Source organism: Leopardus geoffroyi, chromosome X, assembly GCF_018350155.1.
Source record: "Leopardus geoffroyi isolate Oge1 chromosome X, O.geoffroyi_Oge1_pat1.0, whole genome shotgun sequence".
NCBI classification, from domain to species: domain Eukaryota; kingdom Metazoa; phylum Chordata; class Mammalia; order Carnivora; family Felidae; genus Leopardus; species Leopardus geoffroyi.
Window position 1 is genome coordinate 72,838,646 of NC_059343.1, and position 17,904 is coordinate 72,856,549.

Consider the following 17,904-nt stretch of genomic DNA (forward strand, 5'->3'; position numbering starts at 1 on the left):
CATCTATGCTTAAGGGCCTTGGAGCACAGTTGGTACCCACTGGCTCTTTTTCCCCTCAAAGGCAATACCACCTATCCCAGATTCCAAGAAGGGCAAACTGTCTCTCCTAATGTATCCCAGGGGATCCTTAGATCACGCCGTGCTCTTGGGCCTCTTCCTTCACAGAAGCAATGCAGCATCTGCTAGGTTCAACACCAGTCATGGCACAGACTTCTGAAACTCCAGTATTTGAAGTCCATGGGTTTTAAAATCTCATGATAGGGGTGCCTGGGTAGCTCAGTCAGTTAAACATTCAACTCTTGATTTCAGCTACATCATGATCTCATGATTCATGAGATTGAGCCCAACATCAGGCTCTGTGTGACAGCATGGAGCCTGCTTGGGATTCCCTCTCTTCCTCTCTCTCTGCTCCTCCCCCACTCACACTTATTCTCTCTCCCTCTCTCTCTTTCTCAAAATAAATAAATAAACTGAAAAAATTAAATATATAAAATCTCATGATTATCAACCCTTCTTTTCCCGGTCAATAGCTTTGGAGAAGTGTTTTCCTAGTGCTCTGCTCTTTCTGTCTCTCTCTTTCTCTCTCTCCCCACATCCCCTTTCTCCATGATCATGGTTCCTTCCCCTCTGCAGCACCCATCATCCTTTTCTCCCCCAAATCACACATCTCAGTACCTCCTACCTTCCATGATGTGGCCCCCATCTCCCTCTAGTTTTGCAATTTGTTTTGTCAGTCAGATTGATTCCTTGGGTGTTCAGAATGATTGATATTTATCTAGCTATGTTCAAGGGACGAGGCAAGCATAGGGTTCTCATACTACTCACTTATCTTAACCTTCCCTTTAGAGTATAAGATATGTTGATGTGATGCTAATAATTTTGATAGCATGTGTCATAATAAATAGAAGACAGTGGGCGTGTTGGTCAGTAGATATAAATCTAGAAGAAAGTGGAACAACATAAACCACACCAATGGGGGCCTAGATATCCCAAAAGCAAAAGCCAATTAATTATTGGAATGGAGTCTTTGGAAATCTGGGAAAAGTCATGATATTGAATATAAAAGAGGCTCAAATAAAATAAAATCCCAAAATACCCTATTAGAATGGTCAGTAAATAAGCAAAAAAAAAAAAAAAAAAAAAAAAAAAAACAAAAAAACAAAAAAACAAATGTACTCATGTCTACATTTCTTTCACCTATTTCTGGAAGTGCTCAGAGAATCTCATCATGTCTTAGTTGAATTTAGTTATACAAACTATACTGAATTAGGATCTTTCTGAAGGTATGAATGCAATATAAGACAGAAAAGAAACAATCTTAGAACTATAATACTAAGGAAGAATAAGGGTGAAATTGTATTCTTAGCCATCTAAGATATCATTACAATACAGAATTGGAGACATTATAGATATATTGCCAAAAATACCCTAAAATAAATGACATATTTGTTATTTTTATCTTTATTCATTTATAGATCCACCCAATCCATCTATTCTTCTTTGCTTTCTCTGTGGCATGGCTGTTAAGGAGAATTAGACATAGTCCATTACTTGGAGACACTCATAGAGCTGTTGTGAAGATAAAATAAAATAATGGATCCAAACATGCTTTGAAAAGTTAATGTTAGGCAAATACTAGGCATTTTTTATTGTAAACACCCAGTAGCTGTGATGATAATTTAATAAACTTGGATAGTGTATGCAGATAGTACATTCAAGTGAATTAGGCCTTGTGACCATCTTTTTTTTCTTAATTTTTAAGGTAATTCTGGGAAATATATGTGGAAGGAAAAGGTTTTAGTAAGATTTTTCTGTATAATTACAATAATATAGTTACATAGATCATACAGAACTTTTTGTTTCAAAGCAGTTTTATGTCCTTATTTCATGATTTCATGTTGGGAAAATCAGAGACCATTATGGATGCAAAATATACTTACTAAATTCTAATTGTCACATATGTGAGGGGCAATTTATTTTAAGAATGGAGATTGTTTTTCTCTCTCAGGAGAGGTACCTCTTTCATATCCCTGTAAAATCTACCCCAGATTCCAATTTCAGCTGATCCCTATCCTGCCCCTGTGCTTTAGTGCAGACATACCTCTCTACCTACCTTTTTGACTGATGAACAAAAACAGTTTTTAGCAGTTCAACCACTATGTGATAGTATGATATTTAACCCTCATCTGTATGAATCTGTTTCCTCCATCTAAAAAGTGGCAATTTAGTGGATGATAACACCTTGGTAATGTCAACTCCTGAATGTGCACTGGGGAGCAAACCTTGGAGAGCCGAGCATGTGAGGGGAAAAAAGATCATTTAAAAAGTTTCACTAAAAATGAACTACTTAGACCTCATCAAAATAAAAAGCTTCTGCACTGCTAAGGAAACAATCAGCAAAACTAAAAGGGAACCGAAAGAATGGGAGAAGATATTTACAAACAACATATCAGATAAAGGGTTAGTATCCAAAATCTATAAAGAAGTAATCAAACTCAACACTCCAAGAAACAAATAATCCAGCGGAGAAATGGGCAAAAGACATGAATAGACACTTCTCCAAAGAGGACATCCAGATGGCCATCTGAGACATGAAAAAATGCTCAAATTCACTCAGCATCAGGGAAATAAAAATCAAAACCACTATGAGATACCACATTACACCTGTCAGAATGTCTAACATTAACAATTCAGGCAACAACAGATGTTGGTGAGGATGTGAAGAAAGAGGATCTCTTTTGCATTGTTGGTGGGAGTGAAAGCTGGTGCAGCCACTCTGGAAAACAGTATGGAGGATCCTGAAAAAATTAAAAATAGAACTACCCTACAACCTAGCAGTTGCACTACTAGGCATTTATCCAAGGGATACAGGTGCGCTGTTTGAAGGGACATCTACACCCCCATGTTTATAGCAGCACTATCAACAATAACGAAAGTATGGAAAGAACCCAAATGTCCATCAATGGATGAATGGATAAAGAAGATGTAGTATATATATACAATGAAGTATTACTCAGCAATCAAAAGGAAAGAAATCTTGCCATTTGCAACTACATGGATGGAACTGGAGGGTATTATGTTAAGTGAAATTAATCAGTCAGAGAAAGACAAATATCATATGGCTTCACTCATAAGAGGACTTTAAGAGACAAAACAGATGAACTTAAGGGAAGGAAAACCAAAATATAAACATAGGGAGAGGGACAAAGCATAAGACTCTTACATATAGAGAACAAACAGAGGGTTACTGGAGGGGTTGTGGGAGGGGGGATGGGCTAAATGGGTAAGGGGCATTAAGGAATCTACTCCTTAAATCATTGTTGCACTATATGCTAATTTGGATGTAAATATAAAAAAATAAAATTAAGAAACAAAAAAAAGTTTCAGCTGAAATGGGCTGTTACTATAAGCACAAATTAGAATTTGTTGTTTTTCTTATCTGTAACATGAAGGAGTAGGATATGGATAATGTATGATGACCAACTAACCAGCATATTTTCATTTACCCCTTATTGTGGTTTAGTTGTCTTTTCTGTGGAGTCAGTGCTATGTAGCCATTTGGTAAAGATACAATTGCTGGTGACAGAAATAAATGGGAATAGGGTATTTTCAAAAAGATATATTAAATATATTAATAGTAATGGACTCACAACCCAAATTCTTAATGCATATTCACTTGGATTGAATTGTTTCATTTTTAGGGATGTAACAATTGAATTTCATTTAGTACAGTGACAAAAAACTATGTCATCTATACTATATGAGTATAAAGTGGACTGGATAAAGCTGCAAATAAATATAATTATTTTATAGCACTACAATTCTCAGTGATCCTAATTTTATATATGTGATAGCTTCTAATTCAATCAGGATCAGCTATATTCCATATTAGTTTGTCTGTTAAAATCCATGCATTGTACTAGAAAAAGAAGCATTAACTTAGTAAAATAAATTTCACTAGTTTTAGTTCAGTAACTTTGAAAACAAAAGTGTTATAAAGGAAGAGTCTTTGGATAATTTTGTTTCTTACATAATTCCTCAGAACTGTAAAGACTTATTGCAACCCTCTGCTCTTTTCTTTATGCTCTCAGTGAGAGCCCAAATTCATCATTGGTTCATTTTTACATGTGCATTCAGAAGGCATCATTTATTGCTGTTGTTTGAATGTCACTTTACAGACTCTCAGAAGAGAAATCACCTGCCCCTACCTAGACACAATCTCTCATTTGACAGTTTTGAAAGCCACAATTCAGTATAAATGTCCAAGTGTTCTACCAGGAAAGAAGGCTGTAAAGGCTCCACTGTAAACTTTGTTCTATCTTGAATTGATTTCTTACTGGTGTATATGGATGGTTGGTTTTGATCTTTTACAGCTGACTGGTCAAAAAAGCAGACTAGAATGATGTTCAGAATAAATCAAGACCAACCCATTAAGATGTTTAACTTATTAAGGATAAATAACATCATTGTGAACAGAAATATTTTGGGTATCCAGTGTTTCTATTTTCTAGCTTAGGAACGACTTATTGCATGAATTACAAATCAGTTACTTTTCTGGATTTTGGTTTTGTTATATTTGAAAAATGAGGAAAATACAAGATTCCTATCTCATAAAGAAATAACACTTTTGAGCTAGTTTTGAACACTCTGAGCAATGTGGACACATCATTTTCTCCTCTCTCATCAGTATTAATTAAAAGAAGTATGTTGTACATACTCATGTAGCACATCCTAATTCTAAATAATTTGCTTCTTAGTGCCAAATGGAATATCCAAAGTCTATTGTGTGTGTTTTTCCATTATTAACTTTTTAAAAATATTTAAAATGTAAAGCAATGTAACACATGTGTAAATTACAAATAATAATAATATAAATGTCAGTGAACCCACCTTGCAACTCGAGAACTAAAACATTATCAACAATTTGCATTTTTTATGTGTCCATTCCTTTTCCTATATTTCTGCTTCCCTGCCAAAGGTAAGCGCTCCTCCAAATTTTGTGTTTAACTTCTTACTGTTTTTTTACACTGCTTATTTGAAATGAAATATTTATGTTTAGAAGCAACTTAGAAAATTATAGAATGCCTGAGCTTGAATGAACCGTGAGAGCATTCAGCTCCACTCCATCATTTTATATAAAGGGAAATTGAGACCCATAGGAGGCAGAATGATGTCTGGCTTTTGGGTGGGAATTTGATCATCAGTTGGAAGGTGGGAAATATACTAATTATCTATGAGTTTACTATCTATTCAGTAATAACTGCAATCATAACAATTGATACTAAAATACTCAACAATAGGTAGAGAACACGGAAGATGGCGGCGTAGGAGGACACTGGGCTAACTGCATCCTGCTGATCACTTAGATTCCACCCACATCGGACTAAATAACCCAGAAAACCACCAGAAGACTAACAGAACCAACTCTCTGGAGCCAAGCGTAGACAAGAGGCTCACAGAAGAGGGTAGGAAGGGCGGAGAGGGGTGCGCCCTACACGGACTGACAGGAGGGAGCCGGGGCAGTGGAGGGGCAGCCCACCTGACAAGGCAGAGCCCCCGAGTCTGGCATGCAAAAGCAGAGGGGTCCAACTGTGTGAGTTCTAACAGCCAGCGGGACTTAACATCTGGAATGTTAAAAGTGAACACCTCTGCCCTTGGAGAGTGGGGAGAGCAAGAGGACACTGGGAAGACAGAGCTCAGGTCAGCAGGGAACAAAGGCTCTTACAAGTGCCATTTCCTTCTCCCACCCCCCCAGGCAAAATCCCAAAGGGAACCAGTTCCCATTACCCAACTTGCTTGCACCACGCAAACACCCAATGCTGTTCTGTGCATCCATCCCTCTGATGGGTCTGCCTCCCTTCCGGTGCTGCAGGACCCCTACAGCAGGGGTCCACCAATGGCAAAGCCAGCTAAGCTTGCCCCTCCCACCCCTGTGCACCTTGCAGATCCACCCCAGCTAATACGCCAGATCCCATCAAAGCAGCACCACAAGCCTGGCAGTATGCAACTAGCCCAGAAAGGGGCCACACCACTCTACAAGAGTCCTGCACCTGGGGGAGGGGAAGATAAGGTACACACCAGTCTGACTGTGGCCCCAAGGTGGGCTGGGCGCAGACATCGGGTCTGACTGTGGCCCTGCCCACCAAAACAAGTGACTCTGGACAACATGGAAAGTGTACTGCAGTTTGGAACCACCCTAGGGACTACCCAAAATGATGAAACAGAAGAACTCTCCTCAAAAGAAACTCCAGGAAGTAGCGACAGCTAACAAATTGATCAAAAACAATTTAAGCAATACAACAGACGAAGAATTTAGAATAATAGTCATAAAATTAATCACTGGACTTGAAAAAAGCATAGAGGACAGCAGACAATCTATTCCTACAGAGATCAAGGGACTAAGAAATAGTCATGAGGAGCAAAAAAATGCTATAAATGAGGTGCAAAATAAAATGGAGGTGGCCATAGCATGGATTAAAGAAGCAGAGGAGAGAATAGGTGAATTTGAATGTAAAATTATGGAAAAAGAAGAAGCTGAAAAAAGAGAGATAAAAAAATCCAGGAGTATGAGGGGAGAATTAGAGAACTAAGTGATGCAATCAAATGGAACAATATCTGTATAATAGGAATTCCAGAAGATGAAGAGACAGAGAAAGGGGCTGAAGGTGTACTTGAACAAATCAGAGCTGAGAACTTACCTGATCTAGGGAAAGAAAAATGCATTCAAATCCAAGAGGCACAGAAAACTCCCTTCAGACATAACTTCTGCACAACATATCATAGTGAAACTGGCAAAATACAAGGATGAAGAAAAAATTCTGAAAACAGCTAGGGATAAACACGCTCTAACATATAAAGAGAGACCTATAAAACTAGTGGCAGACCTATCTACTGAAACTTGGCAGGCCAGAAAGGAATGGCAGGAAATCTTCAATGTGGCGAACAGGAAAAATATGCAGCCGAGATTCCTTTATCCATCAAGTCTATTATTCAGAATAGAAGGAGAGATAAAGGTGTTCCCAAACAAAAACTGAAGGAATTAATTACCACTAAACCAGCACTACAAGAGATCCTAAAGGGGATTCTGTGAGTTAAATGTTGCAAGGACCACAAAGTACCAGAGACATCACTACAAGCACGAAACATACAAACATCACACTGACTCTAAACTCATATCTTTCAATAATAATACTGAATGTAAATGGACTAAATGCTCCAACCAAAAGACATAGGGTCTCAGAATGGATAAAAAATCAAGACCCATCTATTTGCTGTCTACAAGAGACTCATTTTAGACCTGAGGACACCTTCAGGCTGAAAGTGAGGGGATGGAGAACTATCTATCATGCTACTGGAAGTAAAAAGAAAGCTGGAGTAGCCATACTTATATCAGACAAACTAGACTTTAAATTAAACAAAGATTGTAACAAAATTGTAGAGATTAAACAAGAGATTAAACAAAATTGTAACAAGAGATGAAGAAGGGCATTATATAATAATTACAGGGTCTATCCATCAGGAAAAGCTAACAATTATAAATGTCTATGTGCTGAACACGGGAGCCCCCAAATATATAAAACAATTAATCACAAACATAAGCAACCTTATTGATAAGAATGTGGTAATTCCAGGGGATTTTAACACCCCACTTACACCAATGGATAGATCATCTAGACACACGGTCAATAAAGAAACAAGGGCCCTGAATGATACATTGGATCAGATGGACTTGACAGATATATTTAAAACTCTGCATCCCAAAGCAACAGAATATACTTTCTTCTCGAGTGCACATGGAACATTCTCCAAGATAGATCACATACTGGGTCACAATAAATAACCCTTCATAAGTATAAAAAAATTGAGATCATACCATGCACACCCTCAGACCACAATGCTATGAAGCTTGAAATCAACCACAGGAAAAAGTCTGGAAAACCTCCAAAAGCATGGAGGTTAAAGAACACCCTACTAAAGAATGAATGGGTCAACCAGGCAATTAGAGAAGAAATTTAAAAAAATATATGGAAACAAATGAAAATGAAAATACAGTAATCCAAATGCTTTAGGACACAGCAAAGGCAGTTCTGAGAAGAAAATACATTGCAATCCAGGCCTATCTCAAGAAACAAGAAAAATCCCAAATACAAAATCTAACAGCACACCTAGAGGAAATAGAAGCAGAACAGCAAAGGCAGCCTAAACCCAGCAGAAGAAGAGAAATAATGAAAATCAGAGCAGAAATAAACAATATAGAATAAAAAAAACTGTAGAGTATATCAATGAAACCAAGCATTGGTTTTTTGAAAACATAAATTAAATTGACAAACCTCTAGCCAGGCTTCTCAAAAAGAAAAGGGAGATGACCCAAGTAGATAAAATCATGAATGAAAATGGAATTATTACAACCAATCCCTTAGAAATACAAGCAATTATCAAGGAATACTATGAAAAATTATATGCCAGCAAACTGGAAAACCTGGAAGAAATGGACAAATTCCTAAGCACCCACATACTTCCAAAACCCAAACAGGAAGAAATAGAAAACTTGAATTGACCTATAACAGCAAAGAAATTGAATCAGTTATCAAAAATCTCCAATGAATAAGAGTCCATGAACAGAAGGCTTCCCTGGGGAATTCTACCAGACATTTAAAGCAGAGATAATACCTATCCTTGTCAAGCTGTTCCAAAAAATAGAAAGGGAAGGAAAACTTCCAGACTCATTCTATGAAGCCAGGATTACTTTGATTCTGGAACCAGAAAGAGACCCAGCGAAAAAAGAGAACTACAGGCCAATATCCATGATGGATATGGATGCACAAATTCTCAATAAGATACTCGCAAATCAAATTCAACAGCATATAAAAAGAATTATTCACCATGATAAAGTGGGATTCATTCCTGGGATGCAGGGATGGTTCAACATTCACAAATTGATGTGATACATCACATCAATAAAAGAAAAGATAAGACCGTAGGATCCTAACAATCGATGCAGAAAAAGCATTTGACCAAATTCAGCATCCTTTCCTAATAAAAACCCTCGAGAAAGTCGTGATAGAAGGAACATACTTAAACATCATCAAAGCCATTTATACAAACACCACAGCTAATATCATCCTCAGTGGGGAAAAACTGAGAGCTTTCCCCCTGAGATCAGGAATAGGACAGGGATGTCCACTCTCACCGCTGTTGTTTAACATAGTGTTGGAAGTGCTAGCATCAATAATCAGATAACAAAAGGAAATCAAAGGCATCAAAATTGGCATAGATGAAGTCAAGCTTTCACTTTTTGCAGATGACATGATATTATACACGGAAAATCCGATAGACTCCACCAGAAGTCTGCTAGAACTGATACATGAATTCAGCAAAGTCGCAGGATACAAAATCAATGTACAGAAATCAGTTGCATTCTTATACACTAATAATGAAGCAACAGAAAGACAAATAAAGAAACTGATCCCATTCACAAATTGCACCAAGAAGCATAAAATACCTAGGAATAAACCTAAGCAAAGATGTAAAAATCTGTATGCTGAAAACTATAGGAAGCTTATGAAGGAAATTGAAGAAGATACATAGAAGTGGAAAAACATTCCATGCTCAGGGATTGGAAGAATAAATATTGTTAAAATGTCAATACTACCCAAAGCTATCTACACATTCCATGAAATCCCAATCAAAATTGCACCAGCATTCTTCTCGAAGCTAGAACAAGCAATCCTGAAATTTGTATGGAACCACAAAAGAACCCGAATGGCCAAAGTAATATTGAACAAGACCTAAGTGGGAGGCATCTCAATTCCAGACTTTAGCCTCTACAACAAAGCTGTAATCATCAAGACGGCATGGTATTGGCACAAAAATAGAAACATAGACCAATGGAATATAATAGAGACTCCAGAATTGGACCCACAAACGTATGGCCAACTAATCTTTGACAAAGCAGGGAAGAATATCCAATGGATAAAAGTCAGTCTCTTTAACAAATTGTGCTGGGAGAACTGGACAGCTACATGCAGAAGCTTGAAACTAGACCACTTTCTTACACCATTCACAAAAAAAACCTCAAAATGGATAAAGGACCTGAATTTGAGACAGGAAACCATCAAAATCCTAGAGGAGAAAACAGAAAAAAAACCTCTTTGACCTCAGCCGCAGCAATTTCTTACTTGACACGTCTCCAAAGGCAAGGGAATTAAAAGTAAAAATGAACTATTGGGACCTCATCAAGATAGAAAGCTTCTGCACTGCAAAGGAAACAGTCAACAACACTAAAAGGCAACTGACGGAATGGGAAAAGATATTTGCAAATGGCATATTGGACAAAGGGCTAGTATCCAAAATCTATAAAGAACTCATCAAACCCCACACCTCAAAAACAAATAATCCAGTGAAGAATGGGCAGACAACATGAATAGACACAAGACATCCAGATGGCCAACAGGCACATGAAAATATGATCATTGTCACTCCTCATCAGGGAAATACAACTCAAAACCACGCTCAGATATGACCTCTAGCCAGTCAGAGTGGCTAAAATGAACAAATTAGGGGACTATAGATGCTGGAGCAGATGTGGAGAAATGGGAACCCTCTTGCACTCTTGGTGGGAATGCCAACTGGTGCAGCTACTCTGGAAAACAGTGCGGAGGTTCCTCAAAAAATTAAAAATTGATCTACCCTCTGACCCAGCAATAACACTGCTAAGAATTTATCCAATGAATACAGGAGTGCTGATGCATAGGGGAACTTGTACCCCAATGTTTATAGCAGCACTTTCAACAATAGCCAAATTATGGAAAGAGCCTAAATTTCCATCAACTGATGACTGGAGAAAGAATTTGTGGTTTATATACACAATGGAATACTATTTGGCAATGAGAAAGAATGAAACAGGGCCTTTTGTAGCATCGTGGATGGAACTGGAGAGTGTTCTGCTAAGTGAAATAAGTCATACAGAGAAAGACAGATACCATATGTTTTCACTCTTATGTGGATCCTGAGAAACTTAACAGAAGACCATGGGGGCGGGGAAGGAAAAAAAAGAGGTTAGAGAGGGAGGGAGCCAAAACATAAGAGACTCTTAAAAACTGAGAACAAACTGACGATTGATGGGGGTGGGAGTGAGGGGAGGGTGGGTGATGGGTATTGAGGAGGGCGCTTGTTGGGATGAGCACTGTGTGTTGTATGGATACCAAGTTGATAATAAATTTCATTTAAAAATAATAAAAATAAAGTACTCAACAATAAAACATAAAACTTCTGCACAGTGAAGGAAATAATCAGCAAAACTAAAAGGCAACTTATGGAATGTGAGAAGATATTTGCAAATGACATACCTGATAAAGGGTTTGTATCCAAAATCTATAAAGAACTTATCAAAGTAAATATCAAAAAACAAATAATCCAGTTAAAAAATGGGTAGAAGATATGAATAGAAAATTTTCCAAAGAAGACATCCAGATGGCTAACAGACACATGAAAAATGCTCAAGATCCCTCATCATCAGGGAAATACAAGTCAAAATCACAACGAGATACCCCCTCACACCTATCGGAATGACTGAAATTAACAACATAGGAAACAGTGGATGTTAACAATGGTACAGAAAAATGGAATCCTCTTACACCATTGGTGGGAATGGAAACTGGTGCAGCCACTCTACAAAGTAGTATGGAGGTTCCTCAAAAAGTTAAAAATAGAACCACCCTACAACCCAGCAATCACACTACTAGGTATTATCCCAAAGGATGCAACAATAGTAATTCGAAGGGGCACATGCACTGTGATGTTTTTGGAGCATTATGAACAATAACCAAGTTATGGAAAGACCCCAAATGTCCATTAACTGATGAATGGATAAAGAAGATGTGGTATATACACACAATGGAATATTAGCCATCAAAAAAAGAATGAAATCTTGCAATTGTCGATGATGTGGATGGAGCTAGAGTATATTATGCTAAGTGAAACCAGTCAGAGATTATGCTGAGTGAAATCAGTCAGAGAAAGCAAATACCATATGATTTCAGTAATATATGGAATTTAATAAACAAAACAGATGAACATAAAGGAAGGGGGAAGAAAAGGATAGGGAGGCAAACCATAAGAAACTCTTAACTATAGAGAACAAACTGAGAGTTGATGGAAGGTTATGGGGGTGAGAGTCTAAATGGGTGATGGTTTGTGATGAGCACTGATTGTTGTATGTAAGTGATGAATCACTAAATTCTACTCCTGAAATCAGTACTATACTATATGTTAACTAACTAGAATTTAAATAAAATCTTAAATAAATAAATAAATAAATACCATCTTGGAAGGAGAATCATTTTCTAAGATTATAAAATTAAAGAAAAATAATAATAAAACTAGGTGCTGTGGTTCTCAAATCAGCATTCTTTGTAATTTAAAAATATAAGAATTGGGACACCTGGGTGGCTCAGTCGTTTAAGCAACCAACTTCAGCTCAGGTCATGATCTCATGTCTCGTGAGTTCCAGCCACGCGTCAGGTTCTGTGCTGACAGCTCAGGTCCTGGAGCCTGCTTCAGGTTCTGTGTCTTTCTCTCTGTCCCTCTGCTGTTTGCACTCTGTTTCTCTCTCTCTCAAAAATAAATATTAAAAAAAAATTTAAATATAAGAATTATGCAATAACATATTTACAGAAAAACTACCTATAAATCAAAAGTGTATATATTGTGCCTTAGTCTCTGAATTCTATTATATATCTGGAGTATCAGCCCTACTAAAAACTTTAAAATTTGCAGTAAATTCTTTTTTTTTTTTAATTTTTTTCAACGTTTATTTATTTTTGGGACAGAGAGAGACAGAGCATGAATGGGGGAGGGTCAGAGAGAGAGGGAGACACAGAATCGGAAACAGGCTCCAGGCTCTGAGCCATCAGCCCAGAGCCTGACGCGGGGCTCGAACTCACGGACCGCGAGATCGTGACCTGGCTGAAGTTGGACGCTTAACCGACTGCGCCACCCAGGTGCCCCTGCAGTAAATTCTTTTAAAAGACACATCTCATTGAAATATAATTTATTTTTCTAATTTTTTTTTAATATTTATTTTTGGAGAGAGAGACAAAGCGCAAGTGGGGGAGGAATGAGATCGAGAGAGACACAGAATCTGAAGCAGGTTCCAAGCTCTGAGCTGTCAGCAGAGTCTGACACGGGGTTAGAACTCATTAACCATGAGTTCATGATCTGGCAGAAGTCATACTGTTAAGTGGCTGAGCCACCCAGGCGCCGTGAAAAATAATTTCTAATGAAAATATTAAACTTTTCTGATTTTCTTTAGAATTATATTACTGCATACATTAAATAGTATGGTGAAAAGATAAAGAGTGTGCGTGTGTGTGTGTACACACAATTACTGTATTGAACTTATGCAGTAATATAATTCTAAAGAAAACTAAAGCAGATATACATATATACAGGTAATATATGTATATATACATATATATGTATGTGTGTGTATATATATATATATATATATATATATATATACACACACATACATATATACATATACACACATACATACATACACAACACACCACAATGTGTTTCTAGTTACTTATCAACCGAGGCTATTTTAACTGGAGCTTCTTACTCTCCTAATGATGAAATTAAAGGGATTCTGAATTCTTTTGTAAATTGAAGGTTCAATATTTGATTTATCTGTTCTTTAATTTATAGTTTTGTGCACAGTTCGATATCACTAATTTGCGTTAATGGGGAGGTAGTCTGAAATATAGACCAGAACTGACCAATAGAACTTTCTCTGGTGATGAAAATGATTTTTCATGATGTCCAACATGATAACCATTAGACACCTGTGAGTAATAAAGCACTTGAAATGTGGTTAGTGTTATTGAGGAATTGAATTCTTAATTTTATTTATTTAAATAATTTAAATAGCAACATGTGGCTAATGGCTACCACATTGCACAGCTCATAAAAACTCAAAAGATTAGTTTGGTTATATTCAAGAGATAAGGATGTAACCACTAAGAGTCACCCTACTAGACATGTTTTCCTGAGTTGACAAGCATTTGTAAATAATATTCTCTTTGTTTAACATAAATAATTTTAGCCCAGTTTGTTATGTGAGTGAAACACATAAAAATTGAAAAAGTGTTTATTTTCTTGATACAGCTCTTTTTATAATGTGGTGAGAGATTCATCACCCTACACTCTATTAGTATAGTTACATATTCTAAATTTATTAGTGTAGATTTATTGTTTTCTTACATGGACTAAAAACAGAGAGGCACACAGTGATATGATTTTTTATTAAACACAAGAAATAATTAGAATAATTTCAATGGCAAAGTAGAATAAAAGCTACCTTTTGACATACTGGACTTCAAAATATTTAGTTCCTATGATAGCATCTTAACTAAATACCTGGCATAACCATTTCTGTGGTTAGGAAAAGTGATCTTAGAATTAAATTAATCAGTGCCTAAACATCTTTGTGGTTAACTTTTTACTGAATTGCCACTTTCATTTAGGAAGCATAATAATGAGGGGTGGCTGGGTGGCTCAGTTGGTTAAGCATCCAACTTTGGCTCAGGTCATGATCTTGCAGTTTGTGAGTTTGAGCCCCTCATCGGGCTCTGTGCTGACAGCTCAGAGCCTGGAGCCTGCTTCGGATTCTGTGTCTCCTCCTCTCTCTGCCCCTCCCACGTTCATGCTCTGCTTCTCTCTGTCTCTCAATAATAAATAAACATTATTTTTTTAAAGGAAGCATAATAATGACAATGATGACCTTAATATCATTATGTAAACTTCTATCCATGAAAATATTGGTTTTCCAATCTCTAAAGATCCATTAGAGCTGGTTTGTAAAGCAGGCCATACTTTTTCATTGAAAACTCTCAAAAATAATGCTATTTTCATACTATATTCCTAAAATTAGAAGAGAAGTTTCTTTCATTGACTCTGAAGAGTTCTTTTGGCTTCTAATCATATAAAAAAGAAAACATTGCTATTATGTCCTAAACACTGGACCATAATTAAGGTAAAAGAAATCCTCACTGTACTCATGTTGTAAACAGTAGCCTGACATCAACTGAAAACAAGGAAATGGGTTGTAGGGTAGATTAGTCCTAAAGTATAGCAGGTGCAGTAGTCCTGTGTGATACAGACATTGAGAACATGTTAAAACAACTTTACCAAAACAACTTACTCAGTTATCAGAAATGAAAAGTTAATTATCAAGGTTTACTAAGTGCAAGAGCTTTGTGAAATGTGTATTTGTCATTATGGTTAATTTGCACATACCTCACTGACGAAAAGGCCAGGGGAGCTAGGCCAAGAACACAGCTGTACAGGCAGCTCAACTAATTGCCTCTCCATCCTCAACCTCATTTATCTTTATTTCTTCCCAATTATACCAAATTATCAATAGTCTCTGTTGTATCAGAGTCTTAATCCCCTTTATTCAGGCAGCATTACATAGTGGCAGATGGATTCTTGGAGGGAGTCAGAGTAAATAGCCATGAAATGCCACCTCTGGCAGATGGCACTGCTCACAAGAAATGAGACAAAATATTTGGAATTTGTAACTGAGCATTGGTATGAAGATGCAAGCTGTTAATATTTTTTTAAGATAATCAAGGTGCTACCTGGTAAAAATGTAACCTATATTTTAAAGAAAAAATACAAAGGTTCAGGTGTTCACATCTCAAAAGATAATACATTTTTAGATGGTATATTCCCACTGAGTACTGTAGCCATGAAGTCCTTTCATGCCATTATATCTTATGATAGTAAATGGCCTATTTTCATTTGAAACAAAGAACAGATATTCTGAATTCAAAGATATAATATCATTTATTTTTCTCTCCTATCAAATAACAGACTGTGAAATATTATTGTATCTACTGCCAGATTGAAGATATGCTTCAAAATTTAAAAACAAACTGAACATAAAAAAGAAAAAAACATCGTGAGAAAACAGTTTGGAAACGTAAATTCTTTATTTGGTAAAAATAAGTCATTTTTTATATCACTTACAAAATATCAGTAATAGAAATCTAAAAAAAAATTATTTTCATTTGATCAACAAATTTTGTTGATTTGCCAAAATAAGTACATAGCAAGTATGTTTTTTTATGAATTTAATATTCAGAAGCATATTATCTATACATATTATTACATAGATACAATGGCTGAAACAAACGATAAATAAATGACAGTAACTTTTAAAATGAAATGTGAAATAGTAAAATAGGTTACTTTAGTGTATTTTATTTTCAAGCCAAATATATTTTAACAAGAGCTAGTGGATATTTCTTTGACCTTTTCTATAACACAGTGCTGCTTAAGGAGTAGGTATCTCTTTGTCATACACACACTGGATGCTGAATTCAATAGAATTACCACAAATTTTATCCCGTTTGTCAGTGACACAGAAGGGGGAAAGTGGACAAAACTATGAAGCTGCTTGCTTCCTTGGTATCCACGGTTCCAATTCTCTATGTCCTTTTATATACTCCCCCCCCAGCCTTTTTAAGTTTTATTTATTTATTTATTTAGAAAGAGAAATAGAGCATGAGCAGGGGAAGGGCAGAGAGACATGGAGAGAATCCCAAGCAGGATCTGTGTCATCGTCATGGAGCCTGATGCAGAGCTCAATCCCAGGAACCCTGAGATCATGACCAGAGCCGAAAATCAAGTCAGCTGCTTAAGCAACTGAGCCACCCAGGAGCCCCTTATACATTTCTTCTTAAGCTACTCCTGGGCAACTGTATCTTACACCATTGTCTATCTTCTACACTGACCTATCCAAGTTATATCCTGTAAATATTCCTTCTCATCTCAATTTCTTCAATAGTTTAAATTTTTCATGTTCACTTTATAAAATGTTTCTAGACTGCATGAAGTAAACATGTGTGAATTGAGCTGTTAATTGAGCTTTGAAAATAATAATTTCTAGCATTTTCTCCCCAAACTTACTGTTGAGGTTTCTTAATTTGAAACCAAAATTCCAAGGCTACTTTGTATTGTACACTGTTAACTTGGGTCAGTTTAGGAAATTTGTGTGAAAACATAAGTATAAATTGTCCTGACACTGATCTATCAAAAGTTCATCCCACTTTTATTTATAGTTTGGATCTGTGCTGTGTTCTATTCTACAGCCTGGGAAAAACATATTATTACTGTAGACAGACTAATGCAAAACATATTGTAGACAAATCCAAACTTTTGAGATGCCTATAGTATTAAAATGTCAATAACTCTGGAGCTACTATTATTTTATAAAATTTTGAAAAGTTAGTTTAAACTGTTTAAATGTTTATTTTTTGAGAGAGAAGGAGAGGGAATGAGCAGGGTAGGGTCAGAGAGAGAGGGAGACAAAGAATCTGAAGCAGGCTCCAGCTTCTGAGCTGTCAGCACAGAGCCGGACATGAGTCTTGAACCCATGAACTGTGAGATCATGACCTGAGCCAAAGTCGGACACTCAACAAACTGAGCCAACCAGGCACCCCAAAAAGTTAGTTTTAAAATGTAACATAAATTCTTTGCTTTCATTGTGAGGCATAGGTGATGTTATTTTTTTTTCCAAATGTATTCATCATGCCTGATTGTCATCCTTGGAAACAAAAGTTTGTAAATTGGCCAGACATTTTTTGCTACCTTTGATGCATTGCCAGCCCTAATAAGCTGAGTCTGTGTGGTTTGCCAGTGCATATTTAACTCTTAATCCTTACAAGAATGAGTCTGAGCTTAATAGTGGTTATGTGTTGGGATTTAGTAGGCTGTGAACAATAAATAAAGAATCCCATTTAAATATAAATTGAATTATGCAACTGAATAGGCAAAATAGACTCATTTGTTTACATTCTGTTCCTTCCTTTCTGAGCATACTATATTACCATG

General features: G+C 36.6%; 1 protein-coding gene and 1 non-coding gene across 2 annotated transcripts in view; both read left to right on the plus strand.

Moving 5' to 3' along the window:
* DACH2 (dachshund family transcription factor 2) overlaps window positions 1-17,904 on the plus strand; it is an 804,038-nt gene that overhangs the window by 625,827 nt on the left and 160,307 nt on the right. The window lies entirely within an intron of this gene.
* LOC123595547 lies at window positions 2,227-2,302 on the plus strand. The gene has a single exon (XR_006711235.1). It is a non-coding gene; the product is annotated as a small nucleolar RNA SNORD55/SNORD39 (small nucleolar RNA).